The sequence below is a fragment of the Protopterus annectens genome, chromosome 3.part1 (assembly GCF_019279795.1).
Source record: "Protopterus annectens isolate FY-2018-M chromosome 3.part1, PAN1.0, whole genome shotgun sequence".
Classification (NCBI taxonomy): Eukaryota; Metazoa; Chordata; order Ceratodontiformes; family Protopteridae; genus Protopterus; species Protopterus annectens.
The window spans coordinates 219,802,951-219,809,407 of record NC_056732.1 but is presented as its reverse complement, the minus strand read 5'-3'; positions in this window follow the sequence as shown (position 1 = coordinate 219,809,407).

Sequence of the window (6,457 nt, the reverse complement as noted above, 5' to 3'; positions counted from 1 at the left end):
ATATATATATATATATATATATATATATATATATATATATATATATATATATAGATATCGATTTATATAGATATATATAGATAGGATGTCTTGACTTTGACAGGATCCTTACTTTATTACTTGTGATCTTATGTTAATGTTGCACCTGTTTTTTGTTTTTTTTTTTTTTTTTGTCTTCAAGATCTGGTTCATTAGCCATCTCACCCTTATCTGCTACCTGAATGCTGGAAAGGTCAAGTGGACCTGAAATTAAATAGCAGGCATTTAACCTTGAAACTGTTACTTTTTTTTTTCTGCTGCTGACCTTTTTTTACGTTTTGGTTCACTACCTAGAAAGGGTATGTCTGTGAAATGGGGTGAATATTTAATGGAATATTCAGCTCTACAATACATTTAAACAGAGCTGAAATCATTTAGGAAATGTTACAGCTGGGCCGTTTTAAAAAAAGGACATTTCAGCATGATATGGCCACTGGTTATACATACCTTTATTTCTATTGTATTTTCTAGAATGGTTTCATCTTTGTTTAAGGACTACTCCTTGGACTTTTTTTTTTCCAAGGCAGATTTGGTCATATATGACATGAAAGCGAAGCTCTTATGTTAGTATGACCACTGTCTGATCCACCCTGCCTTGGGCAACACCACCCCTATGCCTAGTTAATGCCTAGGTAATTCATACACTGTGCATAGTCAATATAGGAATTTAAGAAACATCTAAGTGAGTAACCTAATGTCTTTGTTGGTTAAACTCCTCCTAAAATGCAGTGCAATATAGTCAGGCTAACCCTAACACATTAGACCAGGTTACCTTACTATATGTAGATTTTATTTTTATCTATGGGTGGTAGTTAATTTGTGATCTTTATAAGCTGAAGAGCTGAGCATATTAACTCAAGCTGACATACAGAAAAATATACTTGCCTTAAGCACAGACTTATTTTGGACCCCTATTAAGAATCTTACATAAGAGGGCAGATGTTTGTCCACACAAATTTCTACCACATAAAAATCATCTAGCCATGCTTCTCTTGATTGTTAACAGATAGTGCAGCCTAGATTACTTGGCAGTCCTGAAACACTTTTTACCCTCTGAATGTGAAGTAGTTGCAGAGTGTTTGGGGCTAAAGTTGTCTTTATGAGGTGGGGCATTTATCAGGATACCTCCTCTAAGCACATTATAAGTCCTGTTATGGGGCTGACATTTTCCTTGATAGACGTTTTGACCACAAAGAAAGCATGGAGGTTGTGTCAGCATTTTGCTGTACTTTTTACTGGCTAAATCTTTGATCTGACAGGGTTACAATATCTTGGTATCAGTAAGTCTAGGTTCAGGCATTATTTGGACTGTGTATTCATCACTAAGAGTTGGTTGTCTCTGTTATGGTTTGAGACCTTGATTATCCATGTTTTTTAATAAATTGTCCATGCTTTTAGTAAATCATCTGTTGATTCTCCTGATTTGAGAATTTCATCTCAAATTCTAACTTTTTTAAAGACAAGGTTATTGGTAATATGGTCTACATTCAGTTGTATTTGCATCCAGTGTTCCATGGTCCCCTTGGAGGCTCATGTTTGTCTGGTTTTAGCTTTTATACATGACACTGAGACCATCATCCTTAAGGTTGTTAATTAGCTCTTAACTGTAAGGGATTAATAGAGCTTCTTTGGGGAAAATCACTGAAACAGAAAAGCAGAAAATGTGGGTTATAATCATTGCACTAATATCAACTCCCAGATGGAAATTTCAAAATCAGTGACAATTGTTTCTATGTACCAGTGCAGGGTTCACACAGGAGTTTGCTGGTTTAGGTATGAAGACAACTGCCTTGCTTTTAGGGACCAGTGTAGGCCTCACCAAGGAATTTACTTAAATATGTATGACACAACTTCCTTTTGTATTTTGTACTGGTGCACAATCTGTTGTGTTCTTCTTACACGTTTGAAAATACCTCTAAACCTCTTCACATTTTGAGGAGTTGTCCGATTTCAAACTCTAAATCTCTGTCTGCTCCACTGTCCCATTTTGACCAAATATATCTCTCATTTCCATCCCTTTATTTGTTTAATTGTAGAGCCAATGAAAAGCTAATTTCTTGGAGCACATCACAGTCAAAGAGGAGCCATTACCAGATGTTAAGGCATGCTTGCATGGTGTGCAGGGAAGGAATACAGGTACGGTCAGGTTCACTACCACCTACACTAAGTATACACATCTGTATTCAAGAACATTCCTACCACATTGCCTGTGTTTTCTAGTCACTTACAAAGATTACAGTAAGTATAGACAGAGTTTACACTTTGTAGTAACCTTTACAAATCTCCCTCGATATTTAAAGATGCAAGAAAATCAGAAGGAAAACTAAAATTAGGAGGAAGAATCATGCAAGGGTGTAGTCAGGCATATGCTTTGTACTCTACTGAGTACATTTTTTTCTGTGCATCATATCAGCATGGCTTTTTTCTGGTCATATTATGTCTACAACTTTCTAAATGAATGCCTTTAATAAAATATGCAATATTGCTAATCTGAAAACAAGATATTTAATAGTTTAGGGGGAGTAGCTGAAAGTGTTACTTTCATTAATTAAGTGCATGGGGACAGCATTTTGAGAGATGTGTCCATTTTTAAGTGATAGGTGCCATGGGGGGGTAGCACTAAGAGCTTGTAAGTACAGAATGGAATTTGCTAGCTACACCCCTGGGAAGAAGGTGTGAGTCATTCTTTTATCTGTTCACTCAGAACCGTGTACATTTACTACAGGCATTCATGAGTCTGGCCCTTAGCATTTTTTTTACACAGAAGAAACATAGGGCAGGATAAAAACATTAGGGAGCATGTCTGCATATATGAACTGGACCACTAGAATCCTGACTCCCTTTCAGAGTATATGGCAAAAATTATTGCAGAGTCACTATTAAACTGCACTGTAGGCAAGCTGTACAGTGCAGTCCTCCTGCCTCATTTTCTGATTTTATATACTAGAACTAAAGGGTCTAGTTTTATAGGTTGTCTCCCAGAGAGGGCAGATTTATGCATTATGAGCCTCACTTCTATGGCATGCATTTACACATCTATTTTCACTTGACTGACAATTTAAAAGGTTGCACTTCACATGGTCGAGACCATGTGGAAGACATTTTAAAATGTCAGACAAGTTGTAATGAGATCATGGTGCAGTGGGGATCAAGAGAATCTGCACTTTTCCCCACTGTAGTGCGATCATTGATTTGAACAGGGAGTAGGGGATGCAGCCCCCCCAAGTACTCTGTTTGTGCTATATTCTGGTTTTTGACTTTTTAAAATATTGATTACATGGTGTTGACCCTGTGAATTTCAACATTTTAAAAAGATGATCAGGTGAAACAGATCTAAATTTACACATACATTTTAAGTGCTATGATTTTGGACCCTCTGCTATGATTTTTGATACTCCCCGCTATGATTTTGGAAAATGAGAGGTTGAGAGATATGGTGTTGAGTGCTGCACCTCTCCCAGCTCACTAGGAGGAAATTTTTGCGTATGATTCCATTTTCTGAATAATTCCAGTGGCTTCTTCATTGCTTTTTTGACTGTTTTTCTATACTCTTTGATTAATTTCTGTTGGTTAATTCAGTTAATAAGGGCAAGTATGGGAGACAGTTAACTCTTAAAGACTTCAATTCTGTGTCTTTTTTCTTTGTGGCACAAGAAATTCAGGAAAGACAGAGGGCAGGAGACTCTAGTATTGCATATTCAGAAGCATTATCCTTACTGAAAAATTATGTAGTCTTCCAATAAAGATGAAAGAACATGAAAAAGTGCACCATTCCCACATTATCGCAACCAACTAATACCTCCATCTTAGTACTCATTCACTAGTTAAGCATCTCCCATATATAGAGGCATCTCCCCACACTCTATCCCGAGTTCTGCCTTAACAGCCTGTTAACATTGTACTCTGTCACTTGTATTCTCCCTTCCCCTCTCCACCTCTTTCATAATCCTTCTCCAGATTCCTTAAAGATAATGTGAAATATTTGTGTACTAATCTTTCAGAATGTAATTAATATTTGTGAATAACTGTAACAATTTCATTTTGATTTATGTTTTTTTTTTAGTCTTCACCTTGCCTGAGTTTCAAAATGGTCCATGTGGATTAGCATTAACCCCAGGTAACAAAAGAATACTTACATGAACAGCGTTTAGTCAGTTATCTGCACTGTATCACAAGAATCAATGACAGTACAAGATAAAGGAGAAATAAATTCTGTGATATATAACCAAGCAACAGGGAAATGTCCAGGAATTTATTGGATTCCTGTAAAAATCTGAAAGTTAGGAGGGAGGAGGCCATTGAAAATTTGGAAGGCACTGTTTAACAATGTTTTGAAAGGAGGAGACACCTGCATTGTGGAAGAAGGCAATGGAGGTAGTATTACCAAAGAAGAGTAAGGACCCTACAGACTAAGAATCTAATTCTTAAGCAAACTGATACTGTATGTGAGAGATTTATGTAGACAGTGTCACTGGAGGCAAGGCTCTTTCATACAAGCACTTATACCAAACAGGTTGTCAGTAATGTACACACACTACAACCACCAAACAGGGATCAGACACAGACCAGCATATGTTTAGGTTCTTAAATGTAATCATCCTATACCCCAAAGGTCTCCCAGAAATTGCATTTATAATAAATATCCTCAGCAATCTCAAAAGCACTCTACCAAAAGAACACCCACCAGACACATAGAGCGACATCTCACAGCGCCTCAACTTCTAATCCTAAAAGGCAAGCCACCACAGAACCAAATATTTTGGTCATAGGAGGCTCCATTGTGAAACACACAGATGTCACCAGGCTGTGTAAGGAGAGAGTCACGGTCAGATGCTTATCAGGGGTCAGGATCCACCAAATCATGAATTCAGGTCATTGAACCACAAGTACCAGTATGACTGTGTCATAGTCCATGTGGGTATAAGTAACCTTAGATGTACCTTAAAAGGATTATATGAGGAGAGATATGATGTAGTTCTCAGACTATGTGCTCCAGGCCTGACATTGAGCAGCATTCTACCTATTCAAAGGATGATACCACAATATGAACAGAAGATAATTGACATTAATAAATGGCTTCGTTTTTGGTGTCATTCAAAGGGAGTACAATATTTGTCACCATGGGAGGATATGGTCAATGGACCACGCTGCTTTGTCTGCACCTGTCCCCTCAAGGTTTTCAAATACTGGCTAAAACATTATCTTCCCCATAATGTTTTTTTTTAGGTATTGCCAACCTGACAAACCTTCTGATATAGCAAAACCAACCCAAGAAAATCTAAAGGTGTTATAGCTCAATGCATTCATCCATCTATCCATCCATCCATCCACAAACCTTTTTTCTAATCTTTGCGTATGAGGTTGGGATATCACTTTAACAGTAACAATCATATAAAGACAATGTGCACACCACCGAGTGGCTTTCGTACTGCACACACCTGCACAGTCTCACACCTGTGGCCAGTTTAGGATGTCCAATCCACCTACTGTATGTCTTTAGAATGCAGGAAGAATCTGGACCACCTGGAGAAAACTCATGTGAACACAGGGAGGACATGCTGACTCCACACAGAAGGCACCCACCCCCCCACAGCTGAAGAATCAAATCAGAGTACCGCTTGTTGTAAGGCAACAATTCTACATACTGTGCCAGGAGTCTAAAGAAGAAACTCCACTCTTCACAAGCTCTCCTCAGCCTGGAAAGTGAAGACATTTGTGTGGTTACTGAAACATGATTTAAAGCCACATAGAGTACCCTAGAAGTATAGAGATATAATGCCTTCTAAACATTTACACAGTGTACAGCACAGGAAGGGAAAAAAAGGTGGAGGTGTCTTGATTTTCATCAAAAACAAACGCTCTTTAAGGCTGGTCAAACAATATGAAGCACTTGAATTTCTCTACGTCTCAGGCACAATCTCATACCTTACCCTTGCAAGTTATAGGTCCCCCTCTATGACCCAGGAAACCCATAACATGTACTTAAACATAGTGGAGATACTCCCCATTCAACCCATCACCACCACTATAAACTGGGAATCATACACAACCCCAAACATGAAGGTCCACAGGTTCCTGAACTTTGTAAACACAAACCCCCCCTAGACCTGCTAGTCTGTGCACCCAGTCGGGGTGCTAACGTCCTGGACATGGTCCTCATAAACATGGGAGAACATTAACTCCTCTAGTGTAATGTTCTCTCTAGTCAGACCAGAACATAAAGCTATCTCCTTTGAAATAAAAATAAAACCCATTGCCTCAGGTAAACCTCAAACTTTTATGAACTATTCTAATGTAAACTTCCTTCTATTAAGTAATACTTGAGAAAAATGTCAAGCTCACCAAAACTCTGAGAAAACCACTGCCTATAAGGAATTTTTTACATAAACCCTGTACAATCATGTTAATAGCTGCATAG